The 20,717-nt window shown below is 39.3% G+C and overlaps 1 protein-coding gene across 2 annotated transcripts in view; it reads right to left on the bottom strand.

Annotated features, from left to right (window-relative positions):
• BMPR1B (bone morphogenetic protein receptor type 1B) overlaps positions 1-19,644 on the bottom strand; it is a 454,241-nt gene extending 434,597 nt beyond the window's left edge. Inside the window, exon 1 of one of the 2 annotated variants that reach the window (XM_055085847.1) lies at positions 19,591-19,644. The gene's annotated coding sequence lies outside the window, so the exon portion shown is untranslated. The remainder of the gene's footprint in view (positions 1-19,590) is intronic. The other variant, XM_028491661.2, reaches the window with a different exon arrangement.
• Between the last annotated feature and the right edge of the window lie 1,073 nt (positions 19,645-20,717).

Raw genomic sequence — 20,717 nt, 5'->3', positions numbered from 1 at the left:
CCCGGACCGGGGCACGAACCCGTGTCCCCTGCATCGGCAGGCGGACTCTCAACCACTGAGCCACCAGGGAAGCCCCGAGATCTTTTTCTTAAGGTCATTTCTTCCTTTGACTTCAAGCGTTGTGTAAATTAATTGCTTTTTCCTTAAATCATTCCTGTTGTTACAAAGAACCAAAATAACAAAAAATATGATTGGAGTTAATTTGTATTTATTTTACACATTTTATGAAATTATATATCAAGAGTAATGGTCCGTACTTCTAAGTAGTAAAAACTCCTGTTTTGTTTTGTTTTTTTTTTAACAAAAATAACATGAAGCACGTTCCCACTTATTCAAAACTACTTTATTGTTTGGGTCTTTCACATTTTGTTTTGTCTTTTTCTGAACCTTACGGAAATTTAATGGACATAATTGAAATATTTACTAACATACCTAAAAATATGAGTAAAATTAAAAAGATACCCTGCTGGTAGGATTATAAATTAGAATGACTTCACTGGAAAGCAATTTGGTGTTATATATAAAAGCCTTCATAAAAATATTCAAATATCTATTCATAAAGATGTTCGCTGCAGCATTATTTATAATGAAAAACAGGATAAAATATTAAAAATGAATATTTTCCAGTAATTAATTAAAATATTTTGAAGCATATTTAATGATGAGAAAATATTCATAATGTAATTTCAAGGAAAAATAAAATATAAAATTAAGATGACAACTTTACAGTTTTTTAAAATCTAAGAATACATAAGAAAAAGGGAAGGAAATATATCAAAATAACAAATAACAGACTCCAAGTAGTGCAATTTTCCTTTTGACCTCTTCCTATGTTTTAAAAAGTTTCCATCAAAAATATGTTCATTTAATAATTAGTTTGAATTAGAATGAATTCTGAACTTTGGGATATCACAAGCTTTTTTTTCTACCAGTTCAGTGAGCATGGTTTAATAGAAAATTTAAATTCTGATGTTTTTTTCTCTAGAGAGCATTAAATATTCTGAATGCAATATGACAAAGACTCCTTTTCAGAATTAAGAATAAAACATATATACAACCAACTAAAGAAGTACATTTGCTGAAGAATTCTGTAATGTCATTGAGGCAAAGAAGAAAATTAGGGCACTTTTGCTTATTGCTAAGGGAGTAAAATGACACCAAATTTATCTAGAATTAGCCTTCACTTCATAAAGAAAAAAAGAGAAAGATGGAGGGAGGAGGGCACAAAGGTCCCCAATCAAAAAAGCTGGCTTAGGGCTTCCCTGGTGGCGCAGTGGTTGCGAGTCCGCCTGCCGATGCAGGGGACACGTGAGCCATGGCGGCTGAGCCTGCGCGTCCGGAGTCTGTGCTCCGCAACGGGAGAGGCCACGACAGTGAGAGGCCCGCGTACCAAGGGAAAAAAAAAAAAAAAAAAAAAAGCTGGCTTAAATGCCTCTGATGCATCACTGTACAAATTTGCTTTCAACATAAAACAAAGAGGAGTCTTGTTTTTTTGTTCTTCGATAAAGTACTTCCAAACACTTCCTTGTTTTTCTTTTGTACAGATATTATATAGGTTATGAATGTGATTTTTAAAATAGCCTTAACATCTCCAAAAACTATTTTAATACATAGAATAGGAGAATAACAGACTGAAATAAAAGTTGCAAAAGGGCAACTTTGAGACTTTTAGGAAAAAAAGCTATTAATTTCTAACTGTAGTAATAATATTTGAAACAGATGTCTATCTACTTTCAAATCCAAACTAGATCATGGTTTACACAGTTTAATAAAGCTTTAATTAAGGTTTTGCAATAGTGTAAACTGATCATGTCATGCAACTAAATGCTCGCTTAATACTAACATCTCTTCAAGCTCCACTAATGCTAAACTTAACCAGACGTTTCATAAATCATCAAGCAAAAATGTCAAATTAATAAAAACATACAATTTATCCTCTTATTTCATTATATGTGCCTTTTTTTTTAGAAGCAAGCATTCGAAACAAAGATGGAAGTATCCCAAAATGAATAAAAAGGGAAGGAAATACTTCGTTTCTAAGAGCTTCTTGTTGCTAACTAGGCACTTATATTTTAATACGAATATGTATGACCTAAACACATTTTGCATTTGGAAGCATTCTGTAAGAAAATTATTTCTGATGAAAATTGATCGATCAGCTTTGTAAATTTTCTTCATTCCATTTTAGTAGAACAATATCATATAGGTACCTCAAAGTAGGCTGCGTGCCAATGCCACTTAAAGACATCTAAAATAAAGGACAAGAGTGAACATTCATTGAACAATGACTGTATGCCAGGCAGAGTTCTAGGTACTTCATTTAACTCCCACAGCATCCTTACCGAATAGTACTCCTACTCTCCCCATTTCACAGATGAGGGCAATGAATGAAAGAGCCAGGATACAAATGCAGGTATCGGACTGCATAGTCCAGTGCAGAACATCTATGTTGGCTTTAGTCAAAACACAGAAGAGAATTTTTCCCCATTTCATGTCCTAGAATGTATTTATATAGCAAACACAACAAATGGTACATTTTTTAAAAACCCTAAGGCTCCTCACATATTCTCGAAGGGAAAACTTCCATAATTACAAGGAAATAAAGATTATATCCATACAAAGTAGGGAAGGCACTCAGTCGATCAACACTGACCAAGCATCTTTTATGGTATATTCCATATTGTAAAATATGAGGAAAATAGAGAAACAGAAGACAGTTTTTGGTGAGGATACTAATTACACTAACAATTCAGGAAACTAGTAATTATAAATGGATACAGGGCAGAGCATTTAGAATGGAAGAAGGCACAGAGTAAAGGAAGAAAATGAATCCAGCAGAATGGGATTAACAGAACCTCTTCTGAAAATGAATCAATTTTCCAAAGAAGGAAAAAGCGTAAGAATGGTATCAGTGTGAGAAATTCATACGTAAAGTGATAAATGTTGAGCATAAAGGTAATCAGATTATTGTTTTCATTTTCCAACTTCCAAGACGACGAGTCCATATGAAGGGGATTTGCCTTGATTTACACTTTCTCATTTTTGGTTCAAGAGTTTTAGTATCATGAACTCTAATCCATTCACTATGGACAAAACATTTTCAGCATTACTTAAGAACGTCAACTTTTTCCTTATCTTATTTCCCTTATCTCATAAGGGCAAACAATTCATGTAAAACAAACAACTCTATAGTTTTCGGTGGAGGCTTCCTGCTTTATATCAACAGTAAATGCTCTAGGATGAATTTTTAGGGACTTTGTTTTCTCAATTTTATTTTACTTAGGTTGGTAAGCATAATTTGCCTCTTAGTATAGATTCTTGCAACACATACTGACATACTATAGGGAAAGTTGCACAGAAGCACACTAGGATTAAAAATTTGTTATGGATAATCTAAAATTACCACTTAAATCTTCACACATATAAAAATAATGGAGTTGACTGTTGTATGAAAATATAGTTCTTGTGACTGCCCTGGTGGCGCAGTGGTTAAGAATCCGCTTGCCAAGGCAGGTGACACAGGTTCGAGCCCTGGTCCAGGAAGATCCCACATGCCGCAGAGCAACTAAGCCCGTGCACCACAACTACTGAGCCCGCGTGCCTAGAACCCGTGCTCCGCAACGAGAGAAGCCACCGCAATGAGAAGCCCGCGTGCACCGCAACAAAGAGTCGCCTCCCCTCCCGCAACTACAGGAAGCCCGCGTGCAGCAAAAGACACAACGCAGCCAAAAATAATTAAAAGAAAAAAAAAAATCCTACCAGGCTTTAAAAAAAAAAAGAAAATACAGTTCTTAAAAGTAACTAATCAACTTGAAAATAAGAATATATCAAGTTGCCTAGACATTTAAAGGCATCTGACATCAAACCAATCCTGGAACAATATGAAAAAAGAATATTTTAGAAAGACAACAGAATGGGCATTAACTTCTCATAGAAAGAACCAGGTTATCTGCACATCTAAACCTGGTTCAGTCCTTGCTTTTATATTGAAAATTGTTTTAAAAGAGAATACTTAGTATGGGGCATCACAGAAACAAAGGTAACCAATAAGGCACACAGAAATAATCTCTTATTAATTAGTGAAAAGTTATAATCACCAAATCAAATTTATCATATTGATGGCATGCTCTGCATATTTTACCTTTAGTAAAATTAGCCACTATAATCCAATACAGTCAAACTGTAAACTGAATCTGGTTTCTGAACAAAACCATTTTCAACAACTGCCTTAGAAAATAATTCAAAGAAAGTAGTACAACAGTATTGATTGCAGAGTTACTTCCTACTAACCAAAATTATTTACAACCCCCAAGTAAAAGGTTTATTTATAAAAGCATATAGAACGGTACACAGTAATAATTATATGATTTGTAAGTATAAGTCTCTCATGTGAAGAATTATAAAACATCCAAGGTGATTAGGTTTGGAAAGGACTTAATTTGTGAACACTTTTGTCTCAGAAATTCCAAAAACCACCTGAAGGAAAAAAACAAAGACAAATCAGTTACAGTGCCTTGCTCTAAAGAAACTAATGCCATACTGTAATTATTAACCATGATAAGATTTGCCCATTTGGGTTATAGAATGATAGCATTTCAAGCCAGAAAGACCTTAAAGAATTGGTCAGTCTTTTATTTAAGTGATCAGTCTCAGGTTCCAAAACTAATTATGGCCTTACCTATCTCCCAATCATGTGCTGTTTTCAACATACTACTTGCCTCTCCCCCCACTGAAAGAGAGAACAGATGTAAAATGCTAAAATAATAATAAATGTACTGAAACATTATTACTCTATCTCATCCATTACTGTGATGAGAAATTGCAAAACAAGAATTATTTGACCTGAGGAATGAGAACACAAAGTAGATCTGAACTATATGAGATTACGAAAGTTAAAGCAAAAAATAATCAACTGGCCCTTCCTTATTATATGGTTTCATAATAAAATTATGAAGGATCATTCAGTGATTTAAGTGGCAGGTAAAATTAAAACAAATAAAAGGAAATACCCTTGACATGCATAACAAGCCTCCAGAATACACAAGGTCACAGAACAGAGGTCGCATCGTTAAATCCAGTAACATGATTTTACAATAATCTGGATCATTAGTGAAGCAAATATCTGATTATTTATGTTCAACATAAATATAATTTTCCATAATGGAAAAATTGTATTTTGGAATATAAAGAGTCACTAAGGAAGCTTTCTGTTTGTTACAAATTGTACCATAACTGAATGTTTTTGTGATATATGTATGCCTTTGGAAAATCAAATGGTGATTACTGGACTAGCAAAAATGTGCTGATTTAACATATATATAACATTTGTAATATCAATTTTTTTAATTTACCATTTCTCTTTTAATGCCTAAGTCCATTTTAAACTTTCATTTCCCCATAGCATTTTTTCTCCATGTCAAATACACGTTTCCTGTGGTTATTTTGGAAACTAAAGATTTCTTTAACAACTCTGCCTCAGCTAAGCTCCATGGCCACAGCCAACAGACCTCATTTCATTTAAACCTGCAAAAAATAAAGGTGTTATGCTTAAAATAAAGAAGTTTTATGATTCCTTGAAAACCACTGTAGTAATTTCATTTTCACTCTAACCCATTCTGACTAATAAGAATAAAGAAAAAATATAGGTGATATCTCTATTACAGACGATGACCCAGAGTCCATTTAAATGTTAGAAAAAGTGATTTCAAGATCAAACTCTCCTCGAAGGTTTTTACTGTATTTTTAGTAGATACCTTCTGGTCCCTCCCAATAACCAAACTTTCGCCAAGCCCCGAAATCCAATGTTTACTATTAGGTATATGTTATGGTGTTTACTTCAAAATAATTTTTTAAGTTTATTAATGTCATTTCAGATAAATTGATCAACTTTAAATGATTTTTCATCATTTGCATCTCTATATTCTTAGCAAACTGCCTGAGCTATTTGATTTCCGAAATCCACTAAAACATGTCACTACATTTAACCCATGCTAATGGCCTTCCTGTCCCTCTCCCCTGCCATCTCCCCTGCCCTCACAAAAAAAATGCACACATAAAAAAATGTGGATCAAATGGAAGTCAGTTTAAGTAAAAATGTGGTAACTTTTTACTTAAGTTTTTACTTAGCTCACAACACCTTCCACATTGCGATTACCTCTCTTACAGTTGTGCATAGGTCTCTTCCTTCCTTCAAGGGACTTTCGAAGCTCTTGGACCACACGGGTTTAGTTCTGCTCATCTTTGTATCATCAATAACTAACACAATGTCTGGCTCTAACAGCCCTCCATCATTTAAGCACATATTTAGAATCAGACATCTATCTTAGAATCCTGGACTAACAACTGCTGAACCTATGTCTTAAGTTCCTTCATCTGTAAAATGGGATGACAGTCACCATCTTAACCATGATGGGCTTATTTAGCTCATTGGCTGGAACATAGGAAAGTCTCAAACACGGTAAACTCCTTTTTGCTTGCTTATATATAATTGCATTTCAACCATCAACATTAATGCTAAATTTCATCTTTCATCCACAACCTTTCAAATTTCCCCAGTTCAATGTTATAATTATTTCTTGGCAATTTGGCAAATTTGTGAGGTCTATATATGCTAAAGCATAAGCTCACAGAAGAGTTTAGCAAACAATGGTAAGGGGGTGGGGGGCTAGGCGTAATCATGTCTTGGCATAGTTAAAGCTGTGTGGAGCCTCAAGGGAGAAAGTAAACACAGCCCACCCTTTTTTTAAAAAAAAGCCCTTGATAAGGTACTACCACGAAAGTTATTAAAAAGAACTGAGTCGTTATAGGATCAGATAAACTTTTAACTGGAGAAACAATGACTACAGTTAAAAAAAAAAAAAAAGCATTATTTGGGCGAGAAAACTATAAACAGGGAAGGTGCTAGAAGTGGTCTTATTTAACATCTTTATAAATGATGTAAAGAGGAAATGTAGATTAAATTTTCCAGGTCTGCAAAAGGTACTGTTTTTCCAGTCTGTGAGATGCCAAGTCAGCGGGATAACCTACAAGATTTCCAAAACCTTATGAGTTACTAGGAGGAAAACATCAAATAAGATTGAAAGTGGAAAACTATAGGGTTATACATGTAGGGGAGGAAGTATACAGAGACTGAACTTCTAGGGTAAATGGGCCTTAGTTATCATGAAAAGGAGCAGAGAAGCCACTGTGTTAATTGTTCCCATAGCCAACGAAGGTAACAATGGCACTGATATCACTCAAGAACAAAAACCATGTTTCTCCCTCCTATTTAAAACCACAGTTCATTTTTACTTAAAATGCTACATACAGTTCTAGTCTAACACAGCCTAGCACTCCAATACCTGCTGAAGAATGAAAACGTATAACTCTAATTTCACCAAGAAAGAAGAGGAAATAAAGACTTAGAAACTGAGGAAAATCCAAACAAATAAAAATAAATGATCAAGTGGACCACAGGACAGCCCTGTGAAGAAAAACAAGATAGGTGAGCATTCTTTCAGTCTAGAAAGGTGACAATTACAAGGAAACATACAGCCTCTCTACAACAATGGAAAGTATGGACAAGACATAGAGAACTAGGCAAATGCTGTTATAACTTCAAATAGAATATACAAATATAAAGCCAAGAAGTTAAACAAACTGAAAAATTCTCATCAGTTCCAAAAAAGAGAGGACTGGTTTATATTGAAGAAAACTAAGATATTTGAAGGATATAATACTAAATCTTAAAAGTGAAATCATGTTAACACCAGTCATACCCTTCCCTAACATATTCCCTGATGGCATCACCTAAAGACAGAATAACAGACTGACTCAACTTGACACTTCATAAATGTGCTCATCGACTTTTCATTTTGTCGTTCCTGTATTCCATCTGTTTATGCCCTGCATTTATTTTCTGATAGTGTATCATCTATGATTTTAAACATCTTTCCCCTTAGAGCAAGACTCAAACTATCTCTTTGACACATATGGCATCAAGTTTATTCATAGTGCATAAATATTTACTAATTCCATTTGTAAGAAAGACATTATTCACAAACTGAAGATATAAAATATTATTGTTAAACTGCATTATACCTTCCAGGTTTAGGAGAGATGAGCCAAAAAAGGAATTTACAGTCTCATGGTAAGCCAGGCTGCATGCTAGTAAGTTATAAGAAAAATGTTTAAGAATGTATAACAGCAGCTTTCAAACCACAATTATAAATACATAAAATTTCAAATAAAATAGGAGCTAGAGAGTACTTGGTAAAAACCTAAACAAACATCTATAATTGCATTACATATCAAAGAAATGCATAAAGGAATGAAAACTGTCTAGATCCAAGTTATATCTAACAATATGTTTTATATAATATGTGCCATTTTTAACTTTTTTAGCCACGAGAACCCATTTCTTTCAATGTTTAAAACAGACATTTTATAAAAATAGTATTTGTGAAATTATATAATTAAATAAGTAATTTCATAAAATAGAATTGCATTTTGCTATTATCATTCTATAATATTATTAAAGTATGTTAAGATTATGCCTACAGAATACCAAGTCATAATTCCAGTTACGCCAACTTAGTCAAAACTCTAATCAGTCAGAGGATGGTAAAGCTAGGAAAGATCTTGAAAATATCCTAGAGGTTCAGGATCATAGAAATGAGCATATTTTAACCCCCTCTAGCTCAGAAAAAGTAGTCAGAGGAAACAGTGTTTTCAAATCAAGTGCAAAAGTGAGAAAAAGTAAGGGGTGGATGGAGAGTGGGAAGGTGGAGAGTAAAAGAGAATACAAATGAGCACTCATGTATTCACAGGCCTAAGGAGAAAAAGAGCTGCAACTCCAACAATTCAGATTGTGGCAGATACAGGCAAAGGTGTTTTTTGTTTTTTTTTGTTTTTTTTTTTTTCCTTAAGCTAAATAGGTTTTCAGTATCTTTAAACTGCTAAGTAGGAAGCAAATTTCTTTACTGAAGAAATAAAGGCATCAAATCATAGTCCTGGTGCAAGCATATAATATATATCCCCACGCTGCGGATCACAAAGGGTAAACTTCACAGCTCAAACACTTGAAAATTGAGTTTTTCTGAGCAATTTTCAAATTCTTCATGGCTCTGTGAAATAACAATGTAAGAGAGAACGTAGAAAAAAGTAGTATAGAAAATGTATGCGCAAAATCTTTGATATGCCTGAAGTACAGATCGTTTCAGGCAAATATATTTACAAGAAGTTTTGGCTTCTCTGCTATTTTTAGAAACAACAGTACCTGCTTTTATTAGTAAAAGGTGTCAAAACAAACTGTACAAAACACTCTCGGGAAGAAGCTAACATACATATGTCTTTTATCTCAGTCTTAACATACTCTACAGAATGCTAAAAATTAGATAATTTTAAGTTACAGAATTAAGAATTTCTTACACCCTCTTTAGTTAACGAGGAAGCATACATTATTCCATAAATATGCATAATTATGGAGTAGGAAATGCCTAATTTGCCTACATAAATTGCAAGGGTTTGATGACTGAAGGAGTGAATCAGGTCCATTGAGAATTACTAAGAAAAACATAATCAAACATAAATGCCACAGAATACAAAGATCATTTTCCAAATTGGTTCCAGAAACAGCTCCTAGGTAAATTTCCATGAAAAGCTAATTTAATTCAATTAAACAGTATAGCACGGTTTTCTCCTCCAGAAAGAATTTAAATATTTTCATTTGCTACAGATGTTAAAGATAAGTGTTTTAAAGAATAATTGATTTAATTCTGAGAGAAAGATTCAAAACTGTTGAAGTATACTGAATGGAAAAGGACTTACTGAGCAGATATATTTTCATTACAACAGCATCCATCATTTATAAAGTACACAGAGTAAAACCTACAACAATTAGTATTTTTAAAGTCTTTACGTTATGTACTGACATAAATGCAACACTGAGTGTTTCTCACTCAAAATTATAAAATTACAGGACATGATAAAATACTCAGAGAATGTCTGTCCTCCATATTAGTATATCATTCGAATCCTACACCTCCAACATGCAATGGAGGGAACAAATTTATCATTTAAAAATTAAATAATAGTTAAATTTCTTCTAGAATAATTCAGGTTTCCCCAGATAATTTTCCTAGTTAATCTCAACATTATATAAGTTCACTCACAGTCACTCAGGATGAGTAAGTAATGGCTTCAAAGCAGCCTGGTCATGGATTCTTGTGGGTCCATCTGGCTGCTGGCTAGAACACTGGAATGACTCATAAATGAAGCAACCTGAGGTCACCTACTTCAGGTCTCTTCAAGAGAATAGCCAACTGCTTACCAGGTGGTTCCAATTTCCAAGAATACTTAAAATGAGAAACTCGTTCTAGATACACCATTTTATTTTCATATTGTCTCTGGCCACAGAATTGGGTAAGGAAGGAAGGAAGCTCTTTTGAAATGTAGATTACCAATCATCTGAAGGCCAGAAGTCACTACATGTCTGGGATTGAGAATATTATATAAATAAAGTCAAATGAAAAAGAAAGGCAGGACACAAAACCATATTATATTATGCTCCCAATTTTGTAGAGAAAAAAAAAAAAAAAAACCCAAAATGTTAATAAGAAGTTATTTCTGTGTGGTAGGAGAGAGTGATTTTAATTGCTACAATTGTCTGCATTGCCCAAGTTCACTTCAAGGAATATGTATTCTTTATTAGAAAAATATAACAGTAAGTAGTTTTTCAAAAGAGCTGGCTCAGTGAGCCGCAGAGACCCTGAGTATACTTACATCTCTAAAGGCAGGAAGTCTTTCCCTGGGTAATGAAGAAAAACATTCATTTTACCTTTAAAAAGAAAAAAGGGGAAGGACAGGGGAACAGGAACTGGGTTCCCACTCGATAATAGGTGTGACAGGTAGAGGAACAAGTCCTCACTCTCAGGAGACAATAAACTGGTGAAATGTTTAGCCAATTATTTGTATCGATTTTTCCAAAAGTGTGTTCTGAGGAACATTAGTCCAACGATATACGGAGGGAAAAATATCAATATAAGCCCCAAGGTCAAATACCCCTTTGGGGGATGGTCACAATGCACATTAGCATAATTAGCTCAGAAAAGGCTTCAGTTTAAAAATATCAGCAAGTCCCAGGTTTCTTTGATCATTTATTTACTTATCGAATGCCTCTGTGGTGTTTACTATGTGCCTGGCATTGCTCTAAACACTATACAAATATTCACCTTTATAATCCTCAAACAAACCTCTGAAGTAATCACTATTATTGTCATTCCCAGCTTACAGATGATGACGCTGAAACACAGAAGGCTCAGTAACTTGCCCCCGAGGTCACAGGCTTATCAAGTGATAAAAAAGCAGTCCAACTCCAGTCTCCACAGTTCAGCAGTAGGCTACGGTGCCATCCATGGGCTCCTTCTCAGGCTACACAGCCTGACATTCCCAAAAACCACCGTTCCGTGGAACAGATCATGAAAACAATGCAATCAGGTAAAACATACTGTTATATATCAACTGTGCATGTGAATTAGTCGGATAGCTCATACTGCTTCAAAACTCTAATTTCTCACTTAACATGTGATGAGATAGAATCAAGTTGCCAAGGCGTTAGGCCTAAAAATTTCTAGAAATACTAAACAAGAGAAATTTGGTTAGATTGTTTTACCGCTCTGTGGTCATTTAATAAATCACAAACTTGATTTGTAAATATTATGTTTAGTTTTTTATTTCTTGTCCCCTTCCCAATCCTCAACCCAAGTAAGGACAAACATCTGCCTCTCTGTATCCACGCCCAGCACAGTACACGGACCTCAACAGGGACTCTACACATATGCACTGTGTTAATAAATGAATTAAAAAGTGAGTGAAACAACCAAATCACATATGTAGAAGGCTTACAGACTATCAAGTAAAAAAGTTAAGCCAATAAACTGGTTGACAGAGAAGTATTTACATAACACAACCTAAGTTTTCTGTGCCATTGCTGCACGGATAGAAGCATATAATTTGGGATGGAAAGCAGACGTCCGACAGAGTTAAGGGGGGGCCGACTGCTCTTATCAATCGAAGAAGGCTCCAAAAAGGAAGTGGCTTTCAGAAGCTGAATCAACAGAAAATGGGACCTTAACTGTTACAACTGCTGATAAACTGAAGAGGAGCTGTTTACAAACAAACAGTTTAATAAGGTATAGGTAGGAGTGTAAAAGGACCTGAAGGGTAGTGCAGTCCATCAGGGTAGTAAAAGCAGAGGAACTAACTCACTCCAGAGATTACCGGACTCCTGAGGGAGAGACTGACATAGAGGTTACCTCAAGAGGGAGCAGTGACTTTCTGTGCAGAGACACAGCCAGTCCAAGCTGGTCAGGGAAGAAGCAAACTGAAGAATCAATACCCTCTCTCCACCCTCCCGCTAATCTCCCGCTGGAGGTCTCCAGTGACCTGAGCCATCTGGAAATCAGCGTGGTTCAGCCAGGTATCGTCCTGGGCAGAGAGCATAGAGTAGAAGGGTTGAGGGCAGATCTGGAGAGGCAAACAGAAGATATCTGACATAGAAGCCAATGGCTATAATGCATGAGGTTTTAGCAAAATAAAGTTAGACAGGAAGAGACGACAGAAGAGACTCTTAACTAACTGAAAAGGAGCTAAAGAAACAGTGAAAGAGAATTGCTAGATACATAAAAGCAAGGTAATGCCAGCTGTTTGTAAGCCCATTTGAGCAGAGCACTACACTTGTTAACAAGAGGAAGGATCTGGGGACAATGCCCCATTACATGTACTATCAGGGCTAAATGTTGATTGGACAACAGCAGAACAGTAGCTCGTTTCCAGAAAAGAATCTGATAATTTAGTACCTTTTATAGATGGCTGTAAATTCTATTAGTTAGATAAAACTCACTGATTTCTATCAAGAGATTAATTTAGACAAAGGCACCATCATTACAGACTTCCTTGGAATCCCTTCAGATTCGTAAATCAACAAATTAACTAGTGACAGATGTGTCTGTACTTGTTTAAGTCCATATCTGTGTAACTGCTATAAAAATGGCGAAAATGTTTATCTCAAGACAGCCAGGCAAGAAATGTTATAAAGAGATATACTGGATTGTATCTCTTTTCCTTTAGCCAATAAGTAAATGCAACCTGCAGAAAAATCATTTCCAAACTTGCTACTTATTATCTTCTAAAGTTGAAGGCACATGCAGCCATAAACTTGTTGAAAGACAGGAAAAATAAAGTCAGCGGAATCAAAACTATGGGTATCTAATAGACTGTATCCAACAGCGTTCCACAAATATTTACTAAATGCTTACTATACAGCAGCTCTTTGGAAAGGGCTGGGATGCGAAGTGTGAGATCCAGATCTAAACCGTGGACTTTACAGTTAAGTCTTTCAAGAAGCATGCAAAGTTATCAAAGCTGAGGGGTAGAAAAGTATGACACTTAAACATGATTAGAGGAATTCTGACTTGCTTCCTTTCCTCTGTAACCAGAACACAAACTTTATGTACAATGAAGTGCAGAGATGTTAGCTGGAAGACCCAAGCACCCCCAGGTAGTTCAAAGGTCACTCTGAGCACTAAAGAACCTTGTCACAGCACTTCCCAAAACACCCTGCAGCCTCCAAGTCAAGATGCTTGCTTGCAGCCCAGGAGATATTTGAAGGAAGGTAAAGAGGTGACATCTGGGAACTATAAGGTGTCGCGGTCTGCAATTTAAAAGTGAAAGCTCAAAAAGAGTCATGCACCACAATGTTCACTGCAGCTCTATTTACAGTAGCCAGGACATGGAAGCAACCTAAGTGTCCATCGACAGAAATGGATAAAGAAGATGTGGCACATATATACAATGGAATATTACTCAGCCATAAAGAGAAATGAAATTTATTTGTAGAGAGGTGGATGGACCTAGAGTCTGTCCTACAGAGTGAAGTAAGTCAGAAAGAGAAAAACAAATACCATATGCTAACACATATATATGGAACATATATTTAAAAAAAAAGGTTCTTAAGAATCTAGGGGCAGGACAGGAATAAAGACACAGACATAGAGAATGGACTTGAGGACACGGGGGGAAGGGTAAGCTGGGACGAAGTGAGAGAGTGGCATGGACATATATACACTACCAAGTGTAAAACAGATAGCTAGTGGGAAGCAGCTGCATAGCACAGGGAGATCAGCTCGGTGCTTTGTGACCACCTAGAGGCGTGGGACAGGGAGGGTGGGAGGGAGACACAAGGGGGAGAAGATATGGGGATATATGTATACGTATAGCTGATTCACTTTGTTGTGCAGCAGAAATTAACACTGTAAAGCAATTATACTCCAATAAAAATGTTAAAAAATAAAAAATAAGAAAAAAAATAAAAGTAAAAGCAACCACTGAACCAGTGGACTGCTGCAAAGTAGATCAACTGCAGGGGGGCGTGGCGGGGACCACACACCATGACTCGTGATTCAGCCCAGTGACTCTTACTCAGAGATAAGAACAATGTCTGATCAGTCTCTGAGGGTTCCACCCTTGGCCAAACCACCAAATTCCGCGAGATCCTTCTCACAGCTTCCCACATCACCTTCAGACATTCTTGCTCACACTACAGACAGACATGCTAAGTCACATTTGCTCACTTCTGTTTAAAATCCTCCAGGGGGACTTCCCCGGTGGCGCAGTGGTTAAGAATCCGCCTGCCAATGCAGGGGACACGGGTTCGAGCCCTGGTCCGGGAAGATCCCACATGCCGCGGAGCAACTAAGCCCGTGTGCCACAACTACTGAGCCTGCGCTCTAGAGCCCGCGTGCCACAGCTACTGAAGCCCGCGCGCCTAGAGCCCAAGCTCCGCAACGAGAAGCCACTGAAACGAGAAGCCTGCGCACCGCAACGATGAGTAGCCCCCACTCGCTGCAACTAGAATAAGTCCGCGCATAGCAACAAAGAAAGACCCTATGCAGCCAAAAATAAAAATTAAATTAAAAAAATAATTAATATTAAATTTTTTTTAAAAAAATCCTCCAGGGTGGTTCAATAAAATGTACTTTGAATAAAATGCATAGCTTTTAACATGGGCCTGGCAATCTCTGTGACCTCATTTCTACCATTTCCCCTAACTGCCAGTGTGCCCAACTTACTGCTGCTTTAGAGACACCCTTAATGATGGCTGTGTACGAAGTTCTCCCAGACCTACGCTGGGCTGGCTCTTTCTTGTTCAGGAACATCCTGAGAGAGGCCTTCCTTGGCTACCTCACATAAAGTAACCCCAGTCATTTGCTGTCGTATCATCCTGTCTTAGTTTCCTAATGGCAATTTCCATTATTGAAAATTCTTACCCATGTGCTTGTTTATAGTTGTGTTTCCACTCTCCAGAGTGAGAGTTCAGTGACAACAAAGATCTTGTGCCTCTCATGGCTGCAATGTCCCGAAGTATATAATAATGCCAGGCAGAGAGCGGGCACTCAAACATTTAAGTAAAGATGAATGTAATTAAGATAACGGGCATGTAAGTAGATGTTCTAAAACTCATGAACAGGTTATTGCCTGATGTAAATCATGCATTACCTTTTCTACCTTAATACTACAGATGAGCTTTCAAACTACTCAGAAGTAACATAAAATGTCCCTGTCCCCAAACCTTCACTTCTCTCTCCAGATTCTACCCCTAAAAAGTTTTAGTTTTCCTTAATTTTAATTATTAAAGTGTGAGTGACTCTGAAATCTATGTTTCTAGCCCTGGCCCCTCGCTCTCCCTGAATTCTGGCCTGCCTCTATATATCATAACACCCCTACTTCAATTTCTGTCATCACATCAAATGTCACATGGAAACCTGAAATTAGTATCTCTCAGGCAAAAGCAATTTCTCCTTCTATCCTTAACACTTTTATCAACTATCCTCCAGATACCCAGATTTAAAAGCTAGAAATTATCTTGATTATGAAATTCAAGACCTGGAAGGGAGATTGGAAAACATCAAGTGAAGTGGTCTTCAAGCTTTTTTAAAACTATGCTAGCCCTTTTTCAAACAAAACTCACAGGGAAGTCTGACATGTAAAAGAGATGAATCTACAGTTGTTCTGGGAGTTAAACTGGTAGTCTCTGAAGAAAAACTTCAGAAAGAGCTCTTAACCTGGTCCAAACTTCGTTTTTCCCTCCCCACCCCTTTTTAACATACACACTGAAAGTTACAGAGGAGACCACTGAAGTCCAGAGAGCTTAAATCTTCTTCGCAGGTAGAACTATCAGTCTGCCCAATATGACAGCAAGCAGAACAGCGCTTAACACATAAAAGCACTTAGAAGGCAATGTTCTCAAAGACAAATATTACCTCCATGCATACGTATAACAAGAGTTATTGCAGATTGATACATTTCATGCATGACTTTTATTGGTTGGTCTGAGAAGGGATTTTCAGAGTTGAAACAATTGTTTCCTTCTAACAATACATTTATCCACTTCTAGAGGAAGCAAGCAAACATGAGTCCAGTAAAAAGAACTGTGGCACCGTGAATATAACATAAGGTCTCAGCTGTATAGCCCATGTGGCTTCACTGTCTAGTTTTTTTTTGTTTTTTTTTTTTGTGGTACGCGGGCCTCTGACTGTTGTGGCCTCTCCCGTTCTGGACGCGCAGGCTCAGCAGCCATGGCTCACGGGCCCAGCCACTCCGCGGCATGTGGGGCATGTGGGATCTTCCCGGACCGAGGCACGAACCCATGTCCCCTGCATCGGCAGGTGGACTCTCAACCACTGCGCCACCAGGGAAGCCCACTGTCTAGTTTTGAGCATGGTTTTCAAATTCTTTGGTCCTCATCTGCTTCATCGTTCATATTGTGTGATGAGATGCTTTCTACGACTCTCTCAACCCTCAGCCTATGTGCCACTATTATACCATACTAAAGTATTTCCCTTGAGCTACTGCATCTACAAGGGGTTAGAATCCCAAGTGAGAAACAAATTGGAAGAGAGCAAATCATCCTTCGAGGATTTTTTGAGTGTCACATGGCATGTAATGTGCCAGGCATCTGAAATGCAGAGAAGATGAGAAAAGGTCACTATCCCACCTCCATGAGAATACAGCCAGAGGAAGAGCCAAGCAAGTAATGACACGGCAGAGAGGTGAACACTGAGGAAGGTGTGCATAGAAGCCGAAGAGGCAGAGATGAGGTGGCTTACAGAAATTAGGAAAGGCTTTGCCGGGTTGGAGTAGATGACAGTCGACTTTAGATTTAAATGATAAATATGAGTTGAGTGCTGAGGAAAAGTAAAGGGTGCTACAGGTACCCCCAAAAACTCACATTTTAAATTGCTCTATACTTTTAAATACTACAATCAGCATTTACTGTAACAAAAATAATTTATCAGGCCATCTCACACAGTTTCCAACGTTGATGAAGAAAAAAATTAAGTCAATATCCTTTTAATAAAGATATTTAACGACTGGAACATTTTGAAGGGCGTATATGAACATACCATGAGTAGAGGCAGCACGTCACTCAGGGACAAAAATCTACCAGGGAATTTCAGACACCCCTGCCCAGGCTAAATGCTATGCAGCACCTGGCAGACAAGGTGGCAAAGCCGCTATAAAGAGTGATGATTCACTAACATGACATAAATCAAGATTTTAACTCACCAAAAACTAACATTTTGATTTAAAATCACAAATCAGTGCCATTAAAATGCATCAGCAGACCCCAGCACATGAGCACATGAGTAATGAGATCATATCAACTCATATCTTGTGACCAAAAGGAAAAGGTGGTTTTCTAAATGGTAATTCAGATTGGACAAATAACACACTGTATCAAGTTTTATAGCCCTAGGCCATATTTTGCTAAAAACAAAGGTACATTATGCATGACTAAAGAAAACAGTGAAAATCAGAGCAATCAATTTCCCAGCTATGTTTCCCATAAAAAAACCATCACTGCTATGATTTGCTTACAGCACACAACCTTTTTTTGCATCGTACAATGATCTAAGTGTGTAATAACTCGCATATTTCACTAAGATGTAATATCCTTCAAAACATCCTTAGAGTGAAAGTTTTCCAAAGAAATTATTGATCTCTGGAATGTCTCGTGTTTTAAAATTACTGACAAATCCTTTCCTATTTTCTTTGCAGTTAGAAATAATTCTTCTTGATCACCAGAGTGTAAAGAGGTTTAAGAGTACAAAGACTGAATATTTTCTTAAAGACAAGTGTCCCAGTTGACACAAGACATTTCCCACGATTTTCCCAAAACAATAATTAGGAGAGCTGTCACTAGGATCCTAAAAATGTATGTAAGAAAACAGTTATTACTTGGCATCGGTTTAGGATAGCAAGAAATTTCCTTAAGTGCTCTTTCAAATTATTTTCAAATACTTTTCGGTTAACTCGTCTCACTACTGGTGGAGCCTTTTCTGTTTCTTTCCACAATCCAGGAATCTTTTCTCAGGTGGATCTGCTTCACTGCAGATATGTCTGGTACATTCACTTTATATGTCAGGGGCAGTAAGCAGCTCTCTTCTGCTTTCTTTCACTGGCACTTTCGCGGCTGCTCAGTCACTGACCTCACCTTGGTGGAGAGGTGACTAAGAAAAGAGCAATTCCTAGTAACTCAAGGAAACCAGTGTTCCCACGTCTGTGGAGAACAAACACGAAGGACCCAGGATCCAGCTGGAGTGGTGCAGCTCAAAAGGAATAAGGCACCGCACTGAACAACTTCCAGAGGATCTTCTCTCATGTCGAAAATCCTAACACTGCAAGGAACCGACAGAAATACGGAGCCCCGCCAGAAACGGGGACGAGTAGATTGATGGGTGCAGAGAGCGGGAGACAGTGAGACAAGGAGCAGAAAGTCAGCCTCTAAATGAGAGAGACACCGAAAGCGTGCGCTCTCAGGGTGGAAGACAAGGAGACCGAGAGGGAGGGACACATGGAGAGACAAGAGACAGAGAACGAGGTGGGAAGAGAGAGAGACACGGGGGGAGGGGGAGGGAGAAAGACAGAAATAAAGGGAGGATGGGAGGAAGAAGGCAGAGAAACACTGAGGACGTGAGAGAGAGACAGAACAACAGACTGAGGAAGCGAAGCGCTGGCGGCAGGGTCGAGCCGGGTCCGAGGCGCCCGAGCAGCCCGCTGCGGCACTTGCCCCGCCGCGCCGCCGCGTCCCGGCAGGGGCGAGCCGGGTCCGAGGCGTCCGAGCAGCCCGCTGCGGCACTTGCCCCGCCGCGACGCCGCGTCTCGGGAGGCGTCCGGGGCAGGTGGCTCCGCACGGAGCTGCGGGCCCGCGGGTCCTGCGTCGGCCCGCGAAGCTCCCCCCCGACTCCGGGGCTGCCCTCCGCCTGCTCCCAGGTCCCGACTCCCCCCTCCCCGCGTCCCTCCTTCCCCAACTCCCGAGCACGTGTCCCGCCCGCGGCCGCCTCTGCCCCCCGCTTCTCTGCGGCGCGGGCACGAGGTGCGGGGGTCCCGGCAGAGCCGCCAGCGCACAAAGCGCGGGCAGGCGCCGCCCCACGGCCGTGCGGCTCGCTCTCCTCCCGCCAGCACGCCCGCCCGGCCCGCGCCGCCCTCCGCCCTCCCGCCCCGCCGGCTCGGCCGCCCCCCGCACGCCGGCACGGCGCCCGCGCGCCTTACCCGCCTCTGCGCCCCGGCGCTGGTGTCCTCGGCGCCGCGGCCCCGGGACCCCGCGCGCTCCCGGCGCCCCGCAGGCCCGCGCCCGCTCCGCGCTCCGCGCCCCGCGTCCGGCCCCGCCGTCGACTTCTGGCCGCCGTGGCTGCTCCGCCGCCGCCGCCGCCGCCGCCGCCTCGGGACTTTTTTTTTTTCTTCTAGCTCCTCGGCTGCCTCTGGAATTTTTTTTTTTTTTTTTTTCACTTGCCCTCTCCAGCTCCCACTAGTGATTGGAGCCTGAGAGCCAAGTACTTAGCGGAGGGATTACACTTCTCGACGCGCTTGGAGCTGCCCCAGAGCCGCCGCCCGTGTTTGGAAGGGTGAGCGGACCCGGGGAGCCCGGTGCCGCCCACCCTTCCGCTGCCCTGCGTCCCCTGCATCGAGGGGGACCCTCCCAGCTCAGTCTGCCTCTCAGAGCCTCACCTCGATTTCCGTCACGGATGCTTTCTCGGTCATGCATAAGAAGGGGTTTCCCAAAGAACTAGGCTTGAGGAACAAAAATTCGTGGGATTACTGTACCTCGAGAGCCGGAAGGGGCTCCCAAAGATGATCTAGTGCAGTGGACTGAAACTCGTCAGGGCCCCTGACACTTTTGAGAAGTTGATAAGACGTTAACGCGCCTCGTAAAAAATACACTTACATGCCAAATTATGCCTGCAGTTCTGGACGAGGAGTGAGGAGCCCTGAAACACAGGTGGGCCTCCTAGGGAAAAGAAATATTTCCTTTCTTCAAATATTTTGAAATTGTCAAAAAAAAAAAAAAAACACACCTCCCATTTGTATTTGATGAAATTTTACAATTAGCATGTTTATTTTGAAAAAGTATGTACTGTCTTTGTGGTTTCCTTGCTAAATCTTTAAGTGTTGAAATGTTTTCTGTGGAGGTAAATATAAATCAAGCTAGACCACAGTCTTTCAGGAAACTTGGGGAGAATAGTTAACTTTTTAAAATCAGCTATCTTGCCAACTGTATCTCCCAGGGAGACATGTAATAACTTCCTTTTTTTTTTTCTTCCCAATGTCTTTCAGCAGCCTATCCTCCAGAGTTAATTTCCTCCTTTTGTAAAACTTTTCCATCTTCCAAATATATTGAT

This window comes from Physeter macrocephalus, chromosome 7 (assembly GCF_002837175.3).
Source record: "Physeter macrocephalus isolate SW-GA chromosome 7, ASM283717v5, whole genome shotgun sequence".
NCBI lineage: Eukaryota > Metazoa > Chordata > Mammalia > Artiodactyla > Physeteridae > Physeter > Physeter macrocephalus.
The sequence above is the reverse complement of the archived record's forward strand: the minus strand, read 5'-3'. Positions and strand labels throughout refer to the sequence as shown.